Consider the following 22399-nt stretch of genomic DNA (forward strand, 5'->3'; position numbering starts at 1 on the left):
AGAGGCAACCAATTTTAATTCTTTCCACTATTTTGTCTGGTATCTACCTTCTTGTCTAAAAACAGGCTTCTGCTGCTATTTCTTGATTTATTCTTTTTAAACTTTATCTCTTGGCTTTCTATTATTGCCCTGATTCCTCCATCAAAATTCTGGCTAAATCAAGAGTCAAGATTTCCATTACTATGACCACATAAATGTTATCCATTGCTGAACTGAGTTGTCTCTGATTATTCTCTCCCCTTCATAGTCTCTGTTTTCTTTCCCCTAGAACTCTCATTAGTCAGATCAGAGCTTCTCGAACAGATCCTCAAATTTTCTTTAAGATTTTATTTACTTGAGAGGTCTTAAGAGAGAGGAAGAGTACATGCGTGCACATACAGGCAAGCAGGGGGAAGGGTAGAGGGGGAGGGAGAGGGACAAGCAGACTCTGGAGCCCCACTTGGGGCTGATCTCTCGACCCTGAGATCATGACCTGAGCTGAAATCAAGAGTCAGACATTTAACTGACTGAGCCACCCAGCTGCACCCTCAAATTTTCTTACCTTTCTTCTCCAATAGTTCATCTCTCTTTTTTTTTAAGATTTTATTTTATTTATGAGACAGAGAGAGAGAGAAAGAGAGAGGCAGAGGGAGAAGCAGGCTCATGCAGGGAGCCTGACATGGGACTTGATCCCGTGTCTCCAGGATCAGGCCCTGGGCCAAAGGCGGCGCTAAACTGCTGAGCCACCCGAGCTGCCCTCATCTCTTTTTGTTCTACTCCCTGAAGTGTCTTCTTCAAGTTTATCTTTTAGTACTTTAATCAGTTTTTTTCATTTCTACTACCAAGTTATTAATTTCTAATTGTGTTTTTATCTTGTTTCTTTTTTTTTTTTCAAATTTTAATTTAAATTTTAGTTAACATATGGGTAATATTGGTTTCAAGGAGAATTCAGTGATTCATCACTTACATACAACATCCTGTGCTCATCACAAGTGCCCTCCTTAATGTTCATCACCCGTCTAGCGCACCCCCCACCCACCTTCCATCAACCCTCAGTTTGTTCTCTGTAGTTTAGAGTCTCTCATGATTTGTTTCCTTTTGTTTCCTCCTACCAAATGTTCATCTGTTTTGTTTCTTAAATTCCACATATGAGTAAAATCATATGGTATTTGTCTTTCTCTGACTTATTTCCGTTAGCATAACGGAACCTGGAAGGCTAACTTCATCCACATTGTTGTAAATGGCAAGATTCCATTCTTTTTGATGGCTGAGTAATATTCAGTTGTGTATCTATATATCTTCTTTATCCATTCACATGTTGATGGACATTTGAGCTCTCTCCATAGTTTGGCTATTGCTGAGAATTAATTCTTTCTTTCTTTCTTGGCATTGTTTTATTTTACATGCACTATACTTCTTCTGATATCTTTAAGGATAATAATAATTCACTTTGAAATTTTCTTCTGCCCTCTGTACTATCTGTTTCCTTGGAGTGGTCTTTATTTTTTTTCTGTTTGGGGCTCCACCTTCTCATGTAAGAGGCTTTCCTCAAATTCCAGCAAACCTGGACTATCTATTCATATTCAGAGCGGAGGTGAGGCTAACTGGAAGCTCTATGGCAAGGCTTGCCACCGTATTGTGACTGGGGACAGGCTGGCTTTTTCACTGGGTCTCCCAACTGTTATTATTTGGAGGTCCTATCTCTAGGACTGTTTTTGTCTCTAAACTCCCTCAATACCAATCCTTCCATACCTTGTCTCGAAAATCCTTCAATTCCTGATTAAAACCTTGCTGCTGTTTTCTTGGGAGAGCAGGGAGAAAGGAGGTTGGGAAGGCCTCACCATTCAGAATATAGGCTTAATTTCCTTACCTGTTTTCAGTACCATATCTGGGCCTGGCCCTATCTGCTAGCTTTGCAGTTCCCAAGAGCCCCTCCGGTTCCCAGAGAACAAGCCCTGCCATGATGGGGAGGGAGACAGCCCCCTTGCTGCCCGGAGTGGAGGAGGGAACCTGGAAGGCTAATTGATCTTAAAAGGTTTTTAATCATAATTCTAACCTCACCCGCTCTGCTGCCTTCCAAGAAATCTGGTGCCTCCAATTCCTTGCAGGAATTCTGGGGCACAAATGAGCTTGCATCTCCTTGGTGCTGCCCCCCCACCCCCACTCCCGGCAGATACACTGATTTTCACTCTCTCTCCTTTGCTAATTTAATTACCACTGACCATCTACTTTTTTATTTTCCGAAATTTTGTTATCTCTCACCTACTGTTAATTCCATTCCAGTTACCTTTGTCTTTGTGGGTTTAAACTTTTTAATTTCCTTACTGTAATTGTGGTGGGATTCTGAGAAAGGGCAGAAATAAACACACGTGTTTAACCCACCATGCTTAACCAGAAACCACTAAGGCGATTTTTATTAAGAAGCAGTAAAAATGATATAACACTATATTCTTAGGTAATTTATGAGAGTATGTAAGGTATTATATAAAAGCATATTCAAAAAATAAAAGCCAGATTCTATTAAGCACCTGTAAATACCAACAATTACGCCAGAGGATTCAAAAGAACTGCAAAAAAAAAAATTACCATTTTTAATGATTTATACTATTCTAATATACACCTGTACCACAGTTTATAGAAACAATCACATCTTTTTCTACATTCTGTATGTTTCTAATTTTTCATTAATATAAATAATCCTGCTATGAACACAATTATATAAACTGTCCCGTTTAAGGGAATATTTCTGTACAATAAGTTCCTAAAAATGGATTTGCTAAATCAAAGATTATAGGCATTTTAGATTCTAACAGTGTACTCTCAAGAAAAGCTGAATTAATTCACATTTTTCATACCCTCGACTTTACTGAGGCTGCCACAATAGTTATTAATCGGGTAAGCAAAAAAATGAGATTTCATTGCTGTTTTAATTTCACAGGGGGCATTTGCAAGGGGAAGCCTGGTTTACTTAACGTGGTGGAGAGGAGATGAGTGGTAGCAGGTTAAAGATGCTTCATCAATTGACCTCAAGGTTTCAAGCCCTGCACATACCACCCACATTAGAAAGGTAGTGAGGAGGGGCGCCTGGGTGGCTCAGCTGGTTAAGCATCTGCCTTTGGTTCAGGTCATGATCCTGGGGCCTGGGATTGAGCCCCGTGTTGGGCTCCCTGCTCAGTGGGGAGCTCACTTCTCCCTTCCTGTTGCTCCCCCTTGCTTGTGTGAGCTCTCTCTCTGTGTCAAATAAATAAAATAAAATCTTTAAAAAGAAAAAAAGAAACCTTTCGAGTGAGGAGAGAGAGGTTTCGTGTTGCTTTGTTTTAGAGAAAAGTACTGTGGAGGGACAGAAGTTATATAAGTTTGGTTTTGAATAAGTCAAGATAGTAGAGGTATGCATTTCAATATTAAAAGGCAGTTAGAATGATGGTTTGAGGAAGGAAGAAGATTTTAAAAGGTGTAGTTCTGTCAGCAAAGAGGACATGGAAAAACTTTTACAAGAGAAACAGTCTGAGGCCACAGAAGACTCTTACCCTAGCCAGATGTCTCACAAATGTGTAGCCACAAGGAGAGGGTAAGAGAGAAAAGGGGTGTGTGAAGGGCTCAGAGATGCCAGAAGCCACAACCCAGAGGGCATGTCCTGAGGATGATGGTTAGCAGCATAAACAAAGGAGGCACTTCATTATTTCCACCACTCCAGTCCCAAACCTACCAACAACCTAGCTAACTTTGTTTACAAATTCTCCTCCACTCAGACCACCTCAAGAAAAGCAAAAAAAAAAAAAAAAAAAAAAAAAAAAAGGTAAATGAAATTAAAAACAAAAGAAAAGTGGATAAACTAACACACTATTTAAAAAAAACCTCAGGATTCCCAGAGGAGAGTTTAGTCAGCAAGAGAAAAGACAGTGAGTCATTCTGCTCAGATGGTGTGACATTTAAATTAAATGTTCTGCGACAACAACACATTTAGGACAAATCATAAAAAAAGGACACGAGTGGATAGGAAAGAGTAAATCGGAAAGGCTCAGAATGAACTCACTAGTCCAGAATGTATGTAACTGGCACAGATGGCTTGAAAAGTCTTGGCGAGATAGAAGTAATTCTGTTCAAACATGCCTGGCACTTCCTTCATGGTATCTCCTGTCTGGCCTTATTTCTTCAGCTGCAAATCTTGGGATTGCTCATAAAAGAAGAAAACCCAAGTTTAACCAAGCACCCTCTCCTCAAAGCCCTCAGCTGCCTGAAGCGATGACTGATGTCGAAGGGGGGCACTGTCTTGTGGTTCAATTCAAGGACATGATTCTTAAAACTAAGAGTCCTATAATACCAGATAGCTGTTCTGCTGTTATCATTCCCCACTTGGCCACATGTCTCAAGTGATAGGGTCTTGGTATTCCCTTGATATCCCAGACCCCATTCAAACCAGAATTTTTTTGATCCTAAAACATTTAAAACAAAAACAAAACAAAACAAAACAAAACAAAAAAAACCAACCCTTTGGGGCACCTGAGTCGCTCAGCTGGTTAAGCATCTGACTTGATTCTGCTGGAGATTCTCTCTCTCCCTCTGCCCCTCCCCCCACTCGGGCTCTCTAGATAGATAGATAGACAGACAGACAGATAGACAGAAAAATCTTATAAAAAGTCATGGTAACATTTACAGATCATACAACACACTAATTTCAAGCATGCATTTTGATGATTTTTAGTAAATTTCTAGAGTTGGGCAAGCATCACCACAATCCAATTTTCAAACACTTACATCACTCCAAAAAGATCTTTCCTGTCCATTCACAGCCAGTCCTCATTCTCACCCCTAGCCTCAGACAACCAGTAATCTACTTTCTGTCTCTTCAGATTTCTTTTTCTGGAGAGTTCTATAAGCGGAATCAGATAACCTGTGGTCTTTTGCATCTGACTTCTTTCACTTAGCAGAGAGTCTTCCAGGTTCATCCATATTGTAGTGCCAATTTGTGCTTCATTCCTTTTTATGGGTAACTAATATTTCATTATGTGGATATATCACTATTATTTATCCATTCATCAGTTGATGGATATTTGAGAAATATCTACTTTTTGGCTATTATTAATGTTCTTGCCTTTGTGCAAACTTTTATGTGGATATGTGTTTTCATTTTTCTTGCACCTAAGAGTGCAATTGCTGGGTCTTAAGGTAAATGTTTAACTTTACAAGAGTCAGCTTTCCTAAGTGGCTACACTGGTTTACACTCCTACCATTAGTGTATAAGAATTGCAATTTCTCCACATCCTTAACATCCTTTGTTATTATCTGCTTGTAGTTGCTGTTGTTGTTGTTTATGGTCATCTTAGTGGAGGTGAAGTAGTATTTCATTATGCTTCGGGCTGCACTTCCCTAATGACTGAACATTTCTTCGTGTGCTTATTAGCCACTCATACATCTTTGGTGAAATGTTTGTTCAAATCTTTTGCCTGTTTTTAAAATACTCAATCCTAAAATGCTTTTAAAATATAAAGAAAAGCATTAAAACTTAACTCGAAACAAAGATAAGCATTTAAGTAGCACTGCAAAATCTTGTTTCATGTATCCATTTTAAGCCAAAAGGGAGAGGCAAGGCACCCCTAATGAGCTTGTTTGATGAAGTTACTCCGCACAAAGTAACAGTGAGCTGACAACAGCAACTCCTAAAGAATCCATTGGTTAGGATCATGGCCTTCTCATTTTAATTTCACAGCAACAGTTCTACAAAGTATAAAAAGAAATAATACCTGGCTAAGGATAGAAGGTCTCTCACTGCTTTACAGAGAGCAGTATGAAACAGCAACAATTAAAACATATAGGAAAAGTCTTAGAAATAACTACAGAAACAAATATTTTGTAATCAACATGCTAATTCATGATATACAGTTGAACATAGGAGTTTGGGGTGTCAACTCCCTGTGCAGTTGAAAATCCATTTATACCTTTTGACTCCCTGAAACTGAATTACTAATGGCTTTACTATTGACTAAAAGCCTTACCAAAAATACAAATAGTTGGATTAACACATATTTTGTGTGTTATATATATTATTTACCATTCTCTTACAATAAACCTAGAGAAGAAAAAGCATTAAGAAAATTATAAGGAAAAGAAAATATATTTCAGTACTGTACTGTATTTATCTAAAAAAATCCACATATAAATGGACCCATGCAATTCAAACCTGCATTGTTCAAGGGTCAACAGTAATATTAGCAAAATCAAACTAAAGCATGGACAGCCTAGAATAATATGTGTGACTTGGAAGGAAGAATAAAAATGTGGGGATGCCTGGGTGGCTCAGCAGTTAAAAGTGCCTGCCTTCAAGCTCAGGGCGTGACCCTGGAGACCCAGGATCGAGTCCCATGTGGGGCTCCCTGCATGGAGCCTGCTTCTCCCTCTGCCTGTGTCTCTGCCTGCCTCTTTCTCTCTCTCTTTCTCTCTCTGTTCTCTCATGAATAAATAAATCTTTTTTAAAAAATGAAAGAAAATGTGGATATGTTAAGATTGTTTAATCTAAGGCTCATTTTTCTCTTTTAAAAATGTGGTTCACTTAATTTGTTTGTTATCACCATAATAATGATGTTCAGAAAACCTCTGTAAACAATGGCAAAACAGTCAAGAAAGGCAAATAGATCAGAAGTATAGAATAGAGTCCAGAAATAGAGCCACTTATATGATCAATTTTTGGCAAAGGTGGCAAAGCACTTCAATGGGTAAAAGGACAGTGTTTTCAACAAAAGATGTTGCCAAAACTAGAAATCCACCCAGAAAAATATGCTTGACTCCCACCTCACACCACACACAAATTGATTTGAGATGGATCACAGACATAAATGTAAATGCTAAACCTATGAAACTTCTAAGAAAATATAGAATACTTTATAATCCTGGATAGCAAGAAAGCACTAACTGCAAGAGTAAAAACTGATCAGTTGGACTTCAAAAATTTTTAATTTCTGGTCATCAAAGGATACTGTTAATAAAATGAGTAGATAAACCACACGAGAAAATATCTGCAATACATATATCTGACAAAGAACTTATATTCGGAATAAAGAACTCCTACAGCTTAATGCTAAAAGACAAATAATCCAATAAAAAACATGAGCAAGATTTAAACAAACACTTCAGAAAGATAGATCAATGTGCACACAGAGAGGGTTCAACCTCAGTGGCCACCAGGGAAATGCAAACTAGAATCACAATAAGACATTAACTACACACCTGCTAGAATAGCTAAAATTAGGGCGACTGATGACACCAAATGCCAGAATGTGGAGCAAATACAACTTTCTACTGCTGCTGCTTTTGGAAATTGATTTGGCGGTTTCTTCTAACCTTAAACATATACCTATCCCATGACTCAGCAATTCCACCCCCAGGGATACATCCAGGAGAAAAGAAAACATACGTGCATAAAAAGCCTTGCACAAGAAGGTTCATAGCAGCTTTATTTGTAACAGCCCGAATTTGAAAAAAGCACAGATGTCCCTCACCAGGAGAATGCATAAACAAATTGTGGCGTATTCATACAATAGAATAACATAATAAAAAGAACCGACTACTAACACAACAATATGGATAAATACAAAAACATTATACTGAGTAAACTATGAAAAAAGAAGTACTTTCCATATTATTCCATTTTTATGAAGTTCTAGAATAGGAAAAACTAATCCATGCTACTTGCTTCTTGGAGGGATGTGGAATTGGCTGGAAAGGAGTTGAGGGAAAGTTCTGAGTGCTGAAAATGTTTATTTTGATACAGGTGTCATTTAGACAGGTGTTTGAATTTGTCAAATACATTGAATTGCAAATTTAAGATTTGTGCATTACATGTAAAGTATACCTAAAAAAACCCTCCAAACTAAAATAAGCAGAAATACAGAGTACTGTACAGCTGGTATAAACCTGTATCTACCAATTCGCTACATTTAGAACAGAGCTTGCCACTTACTTAATGCTCAGTAAATGCCGGCTAAAATTACAAGCATTATCCATGACAACAAAGCTACTAGCTAAGTGCCATCCACATCATTGTGCACACTTGAAACCTGCTATTTGGGAAAAGTTTGAAATTGGTATGAATCTGTGTAACTGTGAAATCCAGTCATCTTTCATTACTCTGTGACCTATCATAAAAATCCCATAATTTTTTACATGCCACATCCAATTTATCCTGTCTTGTTAATATCAATGATATCCTTAATTAGAAATAACAGCCACTCCATATATAAATAAAAGTAGAAAATATCAGTGAGTAATTTAATAGTTTCCCAAAGGAGCTAAAGCTGGATTGTCATGGAGGGTTATGACTTGCAGCTCTTGGTCTCTGCTCAGAAAAACACCTGGTGAGAAATACAGGTGAGAAAACTAAAGCAGAATGCTGATGAAAACTTGTGACTAGTAGGAAAACTTGTCATCAGTAAAACTCAGAAATGCAATGGCTGTATACTCTAAACAAATGGGTCTAAGTTCCTTGAGAGTGGGGCAAGGACCACAAGGGAACAATGATAATTCTTTTTGTTTTTCCCAGAAAGGTGATCCCATTTTTTTTTCAATAAATTAATCAAATATTTAAAAATTAATCAAATATTTATCAAGTACCTACTATGAGTCAGGTCATGTGCTGGGCTCTAAGGAGAGGACAAAGGTCACTGAGGCTTCTGCTCTTAAGGAAAGGGTTGTTTAGAAGAATGTTTCTCCAACTTTTGCCCTCCACGGACCACTTAATGGATATTGAGACTATACAGTTTGTCAATTTTAGGTCTGTTCTTAAAAGCCTAAAATTAATTTGCTATCTTACAATTAATACTATTTTCACAAAGGGCACCTAGGTGGCTCAGTTGGTTAAGCATCTGCCTTCAGCTCAGGTCATGATCCTGGGATGGAGCCCCACAACAGGCCCCCTGCTTGGTGGGGAGTCTGCTTCTCCCTCTGCCCCTCCTCCCCACTCATGCTCTTTCTCTCTCTCTCTCTCTCTCATATAAATAAATAAAATCTTCTAAAAATACTATTTTCACATAAACAAGAGGGATGATTGTAAAGTATGCCAATACATTTGGTACTAGTTTTAAAGTCAGTCAGTTTTACTTTTTATTCTTATCACTACAAGTTAGAAAAGCCTAACTAAGAATAACAGGATGTCAAGAATTGCAGCAAGTGTTTGCTGGCGTGGTCAGATATTCTGGTAGTCAAATCCAATCAGGACCTAGAATAATTAGGTGATTTCTCATTATAAACTGCAGCATTCTGTAAAATGTCAGGTTGATGGGCATTTCACAATCAAGACCCAGAAAGCTGACTGTTTCAATCCGGGCAATAGCAGTGAATGGATTCCCGATCCTGTGTCTGATAACATTTAGCTCTAGAAAGTATTTTTCATGTTCTGCTCCAACATTTAGGTGTGGCTTGAATATATGCCCAACAACTAGTTACTGATTTACTTTTCTGAAAAGTGAAAAAAAAAAAACATTCAGTGCTGGAAATATGCCAAAGTCTCAAGCAACCAAACCCTTAGTACAACGGTTCAATCCCAAGAGATTCCAATATCTTATTTTCAATGTAGAATAGTGACATTTTGGCTCTGAATAATAGGTTAGAATCTAGCAAGAAATAGGATTTACTACCATAATACACCAGAGCAGGTGTATTTGAAATAGAAGAAATGCCTTTCCTGACATTATCTGTGGAGCGAAACCCTGTTTGTTTTACTATATATCATTTTTCATTTCAAAAAGCACCTATATCTTCAACTGCCACCACACCTAAACATAGTCATGTTTCTTGAACCTCATGCTTTAAGGACAGGGGCTCCCCCGCTGCCATCTGATCATGTTTCTACTTTTGGTTACTTGCTAAAGCACTGATTCAAGAATAGGGAGTTAATTGTTACCTGCCACCTGTTCTCTCTGCTGGATAAGTAGTATTTGGAATGACATTTTGCTGTGAGATCTGATGCACACCTCAGCTTAACATGTCAAAGCAACATCTGACTTGGCCTACTGGATCTGCCTTACCCTGGCCTTCCCTTCATGGTTGATGGATTGTACCTCCATCCTTCTGGTTTACTCAAGCCAGTAACTGTGAAGCCTCTTTTGCTTCCACCTCACATCAGCAACTCTTCTTGGCTCTATTTTAAAGTATATCCAGAAACTGACTAGCCCTCACAACCTCCATGGCTCCCATGCTGGTTCAAGCCATCGTCTTCTCTCATCTAAATTACAGCAATAGCCTCCTAACTAGGCTCTCTACCTAATCTAGATATTGCTGTTATTGTATTTCATAAAAGTATTAAAATCTACAATCAGTTCACTTTAAGGAACTTTAAGAAATCTGATTATGTGGGCGGGCCTCATCTAATCAGTTGAATGGCCTTAAGAGCAAAACTAAGGTATGTCCAAGGAAGAAGAAATTCTACCCCAAGATTGCAGCATTAGCTCCTGACTGACAGGTTCCTACAAATTTTGGACTGGTCAGCCATCGCAACTTCATAAGCCTATTCCTTGAAACAAAGCTCAAGTATGTATACACACCTTCACGTATATTTATATGTATTTATAAGTACACATGTATATTTTGTATGTGCATATGCCTGCATGTATATGCATATGTATCTCCTACTGGTCCTGTTTCTCTGGAGAACCGTGATATGGGCTCCCTGTGTCAAATATCTTCTATTTGCCCCTCCAGATCCATTCTCTTCCCCTTTCCACCCCAAAACTCAGTGGCTTAAAACAATGTACTCTTATTTTTTATGGTTCTGTGAGTTCACTGGCCACAGCTGGGTGGTTTCTGGCTTGAATTATCTCCTATAATTATCATCTGTTATCAGCTAGAGCTAAAGTCATCTGAAGGCTTAACTGGTCTGGTTTTCCAAGATGACTTGCACCTCAGTTGGGAAGACTGGAATAACTGGAGCCTATCTAGCATTTCTCTCTCAGTCTCTCTCTCTCTCTCTCTTTCCCTCTCCCTTCCGTACCCCTCAACCCACCCCATATGAAGCCTCTCTACAGGGTTGGCTTGGGCTTCCTCACAGTATATGGGGTGCTAATATGGCAGCTAGCTTCCCCCAGAGTACATGTTTTAAGAGACTAAGGCAAAAATTTTAAGATTTCTTATGCCCTGGCCCCAAAGTAATGCAATGTTACTTCTGCCCCACTCTATTTGTTTCATAGGGCCAGCTCAAACCCATGTTTGGGGGTACTATAAAAAGTCATAAATACCAGGAGGTGTGGATTGGGGGTCATCTTTAAAGACTTACCACCACAATAATGGAGCTGGTATTTGAACACAGATAGTCTGACTCCAGGGACTACATACTTTCAACCACTCTATCATGAGGTATCTCTATTAGGAGTAAGTAAATAAATTCATTACTTTATTTGTATGACTAGTGGGTACTATTCTGGTAATCTGAGGCTCCAAAGGTGAATTGGAAGTCCCTATCTCTAAAGATAGAAAATTGTTTGCAATTTTTTGACAATACTTTCTGTTTCTAAACATCCTAGTTTCAAAAGTTAAGGGGCACTCTTGGTTTGTGCTGGGGTGAGAGGTGTTTGGTTGAGGGGACATGGCTTGAGGAGAAGCAGGGAAGGTTTGGAAGTACTTCTGTGGACAAAGTCTTAATGAAAGATCATATTTTAAATGAAGAAAGGGCATAGTGAGTAGGAGTATTTCCAATGGGAGCTAGCCATGCCCCAAAGGGATTACCATCCAGCTTAAAATGCATTGGCTTGTAGACAAGTTCTACACAAACACCACCCTTTTATGCCTTATTACAGCCTTAGAAGAGAAGTTAAAAAAAATAATCACCACGGCTACTGTTCAATGAGTGCATGCTTGCATCAAGGACCTTTCATGTCAAGGACCTTTCATCTACTTTCTCCTTCAATCCTTATATGACCCCTACAAACCAGGTCTGACCATGATAACCAACTTTGGAAAATTCTGAAAGGTGTGTCACAAACCTAGCAAATGGCTAAACACTATGTCTCTATGCCTCTCCAATAACCATTCTTCTAGTAGTTGAGAAATGCCACATTTACAACCCTTAATCATGAACCCTGTCACCCTTTGTCATTATCATTCATTTCAGGGACATCTCCCTGACTATTAAGAGCCTCCTTATCTTAAGGCCTATTCAGGGATGTGGTTTTCTTTTCATTGCAGTCTCTGTGCCCAACCCAGCACCTGGTCTCTGGTAGGTACTTTAAAAATGGTTTTAATGAATTAATAAATAATGATTTTTTTTTTCAGAGAAGGTCAATCAGAGCCTAGGGCTTTTAGAAAGTCTGTAACTAGCAATCAGACTCCTATCAATTCATTTGTAGGAGCAGTAAAAGCAGCAATAATATCCCCACTGGCTTCCCTGCACCCTGCTTCTTGTCAATCAGCCTCATCCACAGAACAGCCCATCTCTGACCTAATAGCTTCTCCCTCCCTCCACATTTTGGGAAACACTATTTTATTATATGCAGTGCTCAGGAGTGTCTTGGGGGTAAGGTGATGAAAGAGAGGTGATATTTAGTGGCAGGGCTTGTGCTGCTTTAATTCCAACTCCCCACTTCTCTGTGGGTGTTCCTTTTATTTTTAGATGTTTACACTGGTTTCCAAAGACTTGCCACATTGACTGTCATGATCTAACAAATAATATACCTGAAGAAAACACTTCTATTCTCCGAAGTTCCTAGAGTAAGACATTCAAGTATACCCAAAAGAGCTATTGCCACTGTTGTTAAAGCTGCTAAATTATAAGGTACAGCTGTGTAAGATGAAGGTAGTGATTACATTTTTCATAGGCTCAAAAAGCAATAATCCATTCATATAAAACTTCATTGTGCCAGGAACATGGGATAGCAATTATTCACAGGAACCGCTTCCTATTTTTTTAGTATATGTGCTGCCGATGTGAGCACAGAGGAACCGCTTCCTACCTAAGCAGAAGGGTGGGGAGAGGCGGGAAGAGAAACCCTAAGAATCAGAAGCCCCCTAAATACTTCTCTGGGATCCAACAGGGAGCAATCAACAAATGAGACCTCTCTCTCTCTCTCTCTCTTTTTATACATGATAGATTTTTGAGGAAACTGCAAATTTATGGAACAATTCTAATTTGCCCACAATTTCAAATCATAAATTGAACTCTGGAGTTGGGCAAGGAATGGGGAAGTAATTCCATCAGTCTTTTTAATAATATATTCCTTAAAACCCTTTCTGGGTGTTTTACCTCTGTTAAATGCCTTCTCTATTTATACTGCTTTTTAACAGAGAGGTTTTTAAATGTGTTATTTTGGTGCTCCATTATTAGAGCGAGGTTTCATTCAAGAATGCTTTTTTCATCATTAATATGTTATTAAAGAGAATCTTCTTCAGAAAAACATAAGACTTTGTTTTCACGATTTCTCCTTTTCTTCCCTCCTCATTGAGCCCTTTCTAAGACTTCTGCTTTAGCCCAGCATTAAAAAATACAGGCAGTACAAATAAGCACATTTATAAAACATTGGGTTTCCAATCAATAAAAATGTATTTGATTTTCATGTGAAAGAGCAAAGAAAAACAAAATAAAAACAAGCAACAGAGGCCCTTTAAAAAATAAGCAGAAAACTAAACAAATTTAGAAAAACTAGACCAAGGCCTCAGTGGGAAAAGGTCACCTACTTGCTTATTTATTTAGGATTTATATTCTCCTTGCTTCCCAGGGGGATTTAAGGGAGCAAAGAACAGGTTTTCATTCTTCCAGTGCCTTATCAACTGAAATCTAACTGAGACAGTTGAAGTGCCCTAAGGATCACAGAGTATCTGAATTATACTCTCTTAATTAAAACAACCAAACAAAACACAGCTATAACACTCTCACCCCATTCATATGGTCCTTAAGCTTGGGTATACAGACATCTCATTAATTATTCCCATCTTTGGGGCGCCTGGGTGGCTCAGTTGGATAAGCGGCTGCCTTTGGCTCAGGTCATGATCTCCAGGTCCTGGGATGGAGCCCACCTCTGGCTCTCTGCTCAGTGGGAAGCCTACCTTCTTCTCTCTCTGACCCTCCCCCACACTCATGCACCCGCTCTCTCAAATAAATAAATAAATAAAATATTTTAAAAAATTATTCTCAGGACGCCTGGATGGCTCAGTGGTTGGGTGCCTGCCTTTGGTCAGGGCGTGATCCTGGAGTCCAGGGGTCCAGTCCCACGTTGGGCTCCCTGCGTGGAGCCTGCTTCTCCCTCTACCTGTGTCTTTGCCTCTCTCTCTCTGTCTCTCTCTCTGTCTTGAATAAATAAAATCTTTAAAAAAAATTATTCCCATCTTTACTAAGGAATCAGATGTGAATAATATTAAGTCAAGCATTGGGTTAAATTATTATTCAAGGCAGCTGAAATAACCAAGCCTAGTCCAACAGATGTATATGTATGTTTAAAAAAAAACCCATAGTTAAGATCAGAATTTATGTCTCTATATAATTCTAAATCCTACATGTAGTTTAAAGCCAGGAAATATGTGTTTAAGGCCAAAATTCCATTCCCCTATCTGTCCTGCTGTGGTTATGCCAGGCAAATAATAGTTACAGTAATTTTAGAACCCCTTGCTATACCCCTAGGTATAATTAAGTGACTTAAATATTGAGTTCCTGTCTAACTTCACTATTTGTTTCCTCAAATTATATACCTAGCACTCATCTTAGTAGAACATCATTATTTGTTTCAATTTTCACATAACCCCAAGCCCCACCACTGCTGTCTTTCTTCTCATGAAGCCATATGAAGGTTATTGGGAAAATATAAATCCCTACCCCATCTTTAATCTATCATTTCTTTAAATGTGAATGCCATTTAAATTTAATCAGGCTTTCGGAGGATGGATTTAGTATGATGTCTTTAACATATATTAGTAGCACAATTACCGCCAAGACAACGGTACAGGAATGCCTTTGTATAATTATTAGACATATTTGTAAATATCAAGGCAGGTGCTGTAAAAGGATGTCAAACAAAGGACACAGTAACAATTTCTCATATCTTATAGTAGCACAGATGTAAAATGCGTTGTAACATCTTTTACTGTTTGTATGAGGCAGTAATTATTTTCATTTACCTAATCTAAGACCTTCAATAATTTAAAAAAATGTAAATAAGGCTCATTCCATATGATCAATACTTAAAACGATTTACAGTGGGCATCATAGTTATTTACACATCTAACTGCTACTGGTTTCTTGTGGAAGTACTCCCGGCCAGATTATAAACTCCTTAAGGACAGAAAACTGTGCCTTGTCTTTTTACCCCCAGGGCCCAACCAAATGCTTATTAGCTCAAGTAGATGCTCAATAAGCACTGAGTGAATGTTAATTTATTTGCTCAATAAACCTGTAATAGTGTCTTTGTATCAATGAGTCAAAAAATTCTCTAGTCTTTTCAGACCTTTGCCAGAATGACAATAGTAAGCAAGTTATGAGTTCTTCAGACCTCAGTTTCTGTACTTGTAAAATAGGCATCCTGATATGTATCCTACTGACATCATGGAATTGGATGGGAATGAAATAAAATGATAAAATATATTTGGAGGTATGCTGAAAATCACATATTATTATTTTATATCTACAATCTACAGAATAACTAGTATATTTAATTCTAGCTCAAAAGAAAAAATAGTTATCAAAATGATAGTACATGCATTATGTGGGAGCCCGAAAATATTCAACATATGATAATTTATGCTTTTTTATCTTCTGCATGAATTAACTAAAAATTTTGCCACTTCCAGTTTAAATGGGAGTGAGTCTATTCATTGCTATAACTGTTCTCCCATTTCTGGCAAAGGTCTGTGACTTTCTGACCTTCCCACATTATTTAATTCAGAGTTAAAAGAACCTCCAATGCCAATTTTTAAAATCCTCAAACATTCCCTGATTTTTCTCAAGCCAGATGTCTGCTGAAAACAACTCGAACCTTTAATAATGGCTAATTTCAATAACTTTAAATTTGGGGGTGAAATAGATATAAATGATAAATACTGTGTAATTCAATAATGATCTGTAACAACAGGACAACATACATGAAGTATCTCATTTTAAAAACTGTTTTGTAAATCATGTTGAACTTTAAATCCAAGCACAAAATCATCTTCACCTTTATCTACGTACCAACTGCTGCTTCTGTTAGATAATGACAGTAACTGCCCAACACATTCAGGTGGCACATTTAGTTTTACCATTGATTTAGAATAACAATTCCTACACATCTATTCAAGATTTCCCAGAAGATTCTAGGCTTCTGGTTCCCTCTAATTTGCACAGTTGCTGTAAACAAAGATTCAGCTGGTTCCACTTAACCGGCCTTAACATATGTAGCTCAAATCAAACTCTGAATAGTTGCTTTCACAAGGTATTATTTTCCTAATACTGCCTATTCTTTTTAATTCAAAAATTGTGTTAAACCATCGATATGAATCTACTATGGGACTATAGTAGATATAAAGTAGACTATAAAGTGAACAAGTTATGGATGAAAAGACCAAGGAACAGAAAAGGTATCAGTGATTTACCAAGTTTGCAATGAATTTATAATGACACCATTAATGGAATGGAGATCTCTGTGTCAGGGATGCCTGTGGAGCCAAGAAGCATGGTGCCTGTTGGCCTTTATCTCATTCCCACTCAGAGCCTGGGGAACATACCTTCACATATCATATGGGGAGGCAACCCCCATCCTCCCATGCTCACATCTCCTGCATATTCGTATGTGTATCTCCAGCACTTAGCCCCATACCTGGTGGGCTCTTCATGAATCTGTCCTGTCAGGATAGCAGTGACCTATGTCACACTGGCTGCATTCTTGCTGACAATGGTCCACTCTCTTCTACTTCATTAAGGGATCTCAGAGATCTCCTACTATCTCCTGCAGAGCCTTGTCCTGTTGGACATATGTACCTAGCAGAAGGACCACTGTGATAGAGGTCTAGGTGGTGTTATATCCATACTTGGAGGTTCATTTCTTGTTGCAGGGCTTGGTACAGGTGGAATTACTAGTTCTTTCTCATCCTTAAATCAATTCAGGTATCTTTGGCTCAATTCCAAACCTGCTTAGAAGACCAACTACTGTCCAAAGGATTATACATATCTTAGCTCTTAAATCATACTTAACTTTTGCCCCCATCATCAATGTCAAGTAGATTTTTTTATGCAGATGCTCCTTAAATTCCAGTTCCAAAAATCAACTTTCACAGGAAACTAAGAAACCTTCAACCTTTTGAGAGTTAACAATTTCTTAATCCTCAAATTCTGTTTTAATCTCTAACCATACATTTTTGAGAACATATTCAGCAAATTTTTTTTTCATATTCAGCAAAATTAATTAGTAAAACCTAAGACTAGTTGAGGTCACCAAGAGTTGCAGAAAGATAAAGCTGAGTCAAAAGACTTGAGTTCCAGTCACAATTTCAACACTACACAGAACAAGTGTCAGCTTCCTCACTTGCAAAGCAGAAGTACAACTAAGCAGCATGGTGCACCATGTACTCATATCTTCACATGAGTAAAATTAACCTCAAAAATTCTCTAGGACAGCACTGTCCAAAGGAACTTTTTGTATTAATGTAAATATTCATATTATATACTGTCCAATATGATAGCCACTACCTACATGTGGCTACTGAGCACTTAAAATATGGCTAATGTGACTGAGACATTGAATTTCTAATTAATTCAAATAATTTAAGTAGCCAATGTAGATAGTGTATGGGCAGTGCAGCTGTCCAAGAAATAGCTATGAAAATTTTAAAGTACTACAATATAAGGACAAATCTAAATTTCCAATCTGTAGGCTAGATTTCCATACCAGGAAGTCCATTACAAATGGCTGGAAAGTTTGGCTGTGACAACTAGCATTCAACTTTCCGAAAGCATACAGATACTAACATTAGACTCTCCTCAGTCCCCTACTGATAAGATACAGTTCAGGGAAAACCATTAGGTGAGGAAAGCCACCTTGCTTGGAACACATCTCCAGTCTGGAAGAATGAAATAAGAGACTGGGAGGAGTAAGGGATAGAATATTTCTCTCCAACTACAGGAATTTTAGGCCCACTCTGAGACTCCCATCTGTGATTTTGTTATTAAAAGATTTTATTTATTTGGGAGGGCACAGGGGGAGGGGCAGAGGGAGAAGGAGAAGAGGGAGCATGACGTGGGGTTCCATTCCAGGACCCTGAGATCCTGACCTGAGCTGAAGGCAGACACTTATCCAACTGAGCCACCCAGGGGCCCCGAGGCATCTCCGTGATGTTCAATAAAAGTGATACTGAATAACCCAGTAGAACCTCTATTCTTGGCTTACTGACTGCAGGAGCAGGAAAATGGACTGGATCCTCTGCTTTGGGAAAGCCTTTAACAGACAGCCTTGGATGAGGCCACACCAGAGCTCAGCCCTGCCTGGAACAGCTGCCAAGCAAGGGTCCAAAGCCTGGAGTATCCAGCCTCTTGGCTGGTGCCACTATATCCTAACCCTACTCAGAACTGCTGAGACAGCTGCTTCGGGCAGAGGATTCCATGTTTCTTCATCTCCTTTGTTACCACCCTTGTTCAATCCACCACCTTCTCTCTCCTGGATACCATATTAGCTTCTTAATTGGTCTCCCTGTTTCATTCTTAACTCCCCACAACTCATCATCTAGACAGCAGCCAGAATGACCTTTGCACATTGTTGTGCAGCAGTCATCACCAGCATCCATCTTTAGAACTTTCATCTGGGGCACCTGAGTGGGTCAACGGTATAGTGTCTGCCTTCGGTTTGGGGTGTGATCCTGGGGTCAGGGATCAAGTCCCACATCAGGCTTCTTGCTGGGAGCCTGCTTCTCCTTCTATGTTTCTGCCTCTCTCTATCTCATGAATAAATAAATAAAATCTTCAAAAAAAAAAAACCTTCTTCATCTTCCCCAAGTGAAACTCTAAACCCATTAAATACTAACTCCCCAGGGGCAGTCCTGGTGACTCAGCGGTTTAGCGCTGTCTTCAGCCTAGGGCATGATCCCGCGTCCTCCCTGCATGGAGCCTGCTTCTCCCTCTGCCTATGTCTCTGCCTCTCTCTCTCTCTCTCTCTGCTTCTCCCTCTGCCTATGTCTCTGCCTCTCTCTCTCTCTCTCTCTCTCTCTCTCTCAATCTGTGTGTCTCTTATGAATAAATAAAATCTTTAAAAAAAATAAATACTAACTCCCCACCCCCAGCCCCTGGCAACCACCATTCTACTTTCTGTCTCTATGAATTGGACTACTCTAGGTGCCTCATATAAATAGAATCATGCACTATTTGTTCTTTTGTGGTTTATCTCACTCAGCATGACGTTCTCATGATTCATCCATATTGGAGCATGTGTCAGAATTCCCTTACTTTTTAGGACTGAATAATGTTCCTTTGTATGTCTATACCACATTTTGTTTATTCATTCATCTGTGGATAGATACTTGGGTTGCTCCCACCATTTGGCTACTGTGAATAATGCTGCTGTGAACACGGATGTATAAATATCTGCTTGAGTCCCTGCTTTCACTTCTTTGAGGTACATACCCAGAAGTGGAATTGCTGGAGAATATGGTAATTCTATGTTTAATTTCTTTTTCTTTTTTATTGAGGCATAGTTGACATACAACGTTACATTTGTTTCAGGTATACAACACAATGATTGGGCAACTCTATTCATTATGCTATGGTCACCCCAAGTGTAGCTAGCTGCCATCGGTCCCCATACAATGCTATTACAATACCATTGACTGTACTCCCTGTGCTGTACCTTTCCTCCCCATGACTTACACATTCCATTACTGGAAGCCTGTATCTCCCTCCCCTCACCCCTTTGCCCATTCCCCACTTCTCTCCCCTCTGGCAAACATCCGTTTTTTCTCTGTATTGAAAGATCTGATTCTCTATTTTTTATGTTTAATTTCTTGAGAAAGTGACATATTTTCCACAGCAGCTGCATCATTTTATATTCCCACCACCAATACACAAGGGGTCCAATTTCTCTACATCTTGCCAACACTTGTTATTGTCTTTTTTTTTTTATAATAGCCATCCTAATGGATGTGAAGGAGTATCTATTTTATTTTTACAATACATTTATCACTACTTAATATTTTGTTTATTTAGACATTAATTGCCTACCTCCCCAAACTAGAATGCTAACCGCATGAGGGTAAGGAATGTGGCTGCCTTGCTTGCTGCCATAACCCAGATAGTACCCAGCACTCAAAACACATTTCGTGAATGAATGAGATAACCTCAGGGCCACCCACTTTAGAGCTACCACAGTTCTCTTTTTATGTTCCCTAGGATCTACAGGAGCTAGGGAGTTCCCTTCTGTTACTCTGACAAACCAGAGGATTGTGAAAAAGAATTAAGAAGATTTTTACAAATGAATTAGTACTATTGCCTGTGAAATACAAAGAAATAAAAATGTTGTCAAACTAAGACCCTGAGAGCACCCATGGCCTTTGTGAAAAGCACAGGCAGTAATTATAACCAGGAGAATGTGCTGGGCTTCTCTGAAGTTCTTAGTAGCTACTCATATGCAAAAATAAAAGACACAGCCCCTTGGAATAGAATAAACTCAACTGACTACGAGTGAAAACTATTAAGCTTTTAACTGGAAAAGCAAATTGTATAGTCCTTTCTTCTGTATCACCTACACTTTCTAAAAAGGAATTTTTTTGTTTTCCAAAAAGGCTAGCATTTGTTACTCAACTTCATGAACATCAGTTCAGGCAGCCTGAGAAAAGCACAAATAAATATATCACAGAGCCTGCTTGTCGTCTACCTATGTTCCCTTCTTTCTACACCTGATAGAAAACTTTTAATCGAAAGATGCCTCAAATGAAGCCTTCATTTCTCAGCTTTCTTGCAGCAAGAAGTGGCCATGTAACTAAGAACCAGCCAATGAAATGTAAGCAGTAAGTTGCATGTGATTATGTGCAATGTCCTTAAAGGGAAGATATATGCCCTTCTTTTCTTCCTTTGTGTTGGCTGGAATGTAAACATGATGGCTGGAACTTGAGCACACAACTGAGTATGGCAAAGCAGGAGGAGACAAAGATACTTGAAGCTGCCACACCAAACCTGGGTTGCCCACCTCTAGATTCCTATATGAGAGAGAGAACCAAACTTCTGTTAGAGCCATTGTTATTTAGGTCTCTGTCATGGGAAGCCGACCTAGTTCTGACTCACACAGAGTCTCTTCAGCAAGGTTATAGGAGAACCCAACCCGGAAATAATTCTTCCTAGATAATAGATGACAAAGTATATTCTTCCATCAAAGTCTGAGTTGTTTTGACTTGATGCCAAGCCCAGCTTAGCCAATGAGGTAAGGGGGTAACAGTGATCTGTCATATTGATCATGGGTCAGAAGGAACGAGAAGTCAATACCAACAATGAGGACAATGAAAATGATAACAGTGATGGCTAACATTTATTAAGTACTTATTACATCACTGACACTGAGCCAAGGGTTTTATGTCTACTAACTCACTTTATCTTCACAACAATCCCAAGGTTTAAAAAAGATGAATCCTGGTCACACAATTTATGAGTGTTAGAATGAGAATTTGAATACAGGGAAGTCTAACGGCTGAGCCCATATGTGTTACCTGTACATTGCATCATCCAAGTAGAACATCCACTATACTTCCCCAACTCCCACATAAGAATATGGTAGTCAGGCCTCTCCTGAATCACACCATTTCTATGCCAAGGAAAACTTTCGCCCTCCTCCAATCAAAGTTTGATGCCACACCAACAATGCCTATAATACCCTCAATACATGGCCAACCATGAATTTCTACTTGTTAAGCACATGATGCTTCTCAGTCATCAATTTCCTTGGATCATTTATAACTTAAAGCCATTAATTTACAACTGAAACACAACTATACATATGAAAACCAAATTACATGTTTATTTCAAAGCCTTATTTCACATTTATGCTAAGAACAATATTTCAAAGCTATTTTTTATGACTCATTCTCTCCTGGTCCCATGTGTTGCAATAACACAATGAAATCTGTACCAGTTCATCAGAGAGTCAATATTTGATAGGAAAGTATCAGTGCATACAGGAGTCAAGTTTAAGGACGAGGACCTCTCCTGTTTGCCTGTCAATGGGAATACCTCACTGCCAAAAGCTGGACTTAACAAATGTTTGATCAAGTGAACTGACATAATTGTTCTAGGTCTCAGCCTCAGTTTTATATATAAAGTTGGGGTATAATAGTCACTTTCTCAGAGTGATTTCAAGGAGTCAGTGAGATTATGCTTGCTAACTACTTGGTACAGTGTCTAGTACACAGTAAGTGCTCAGTGAGAGGTAGCTCCTTTAAAAAATTATAATCAGTGGCACAATCTGACTGAACGAAGCTCTCAGTGCACCAATGTGTTCAATTACCA

General features: G+C 38.8%; 1 protein-coding gene across 2 annotated transcripts in view; it reads right to left on the reverse strand.

Moving 5' to 3' along the window:
• The window catches only part of PCOLCE2 (procollagen C-endopeptidase enhancer 2), a 64105-nt gene that overhangs the window by 39193 nt on the left and 2513 nt on the right, over positions 1 to 22399 (reverse strand). The window lies entirely within an intron of this gene.

The sequence above is a fragment of the Canis lupus genome, chromosome 23 (genome assembly GCF_003254725.2).
Source record: "Canis lupus dingo isolate Sandy chromosome 23, ASM325472v2, whole genome shotgun sequence".
In the NCBI taxonomy this organism is placed as follows: domain Eukaryota; kingdom Metazoa; phylum Chordata; class Mammalia; order Carnivora; family Canidae; genus Canis; species Canis lupus.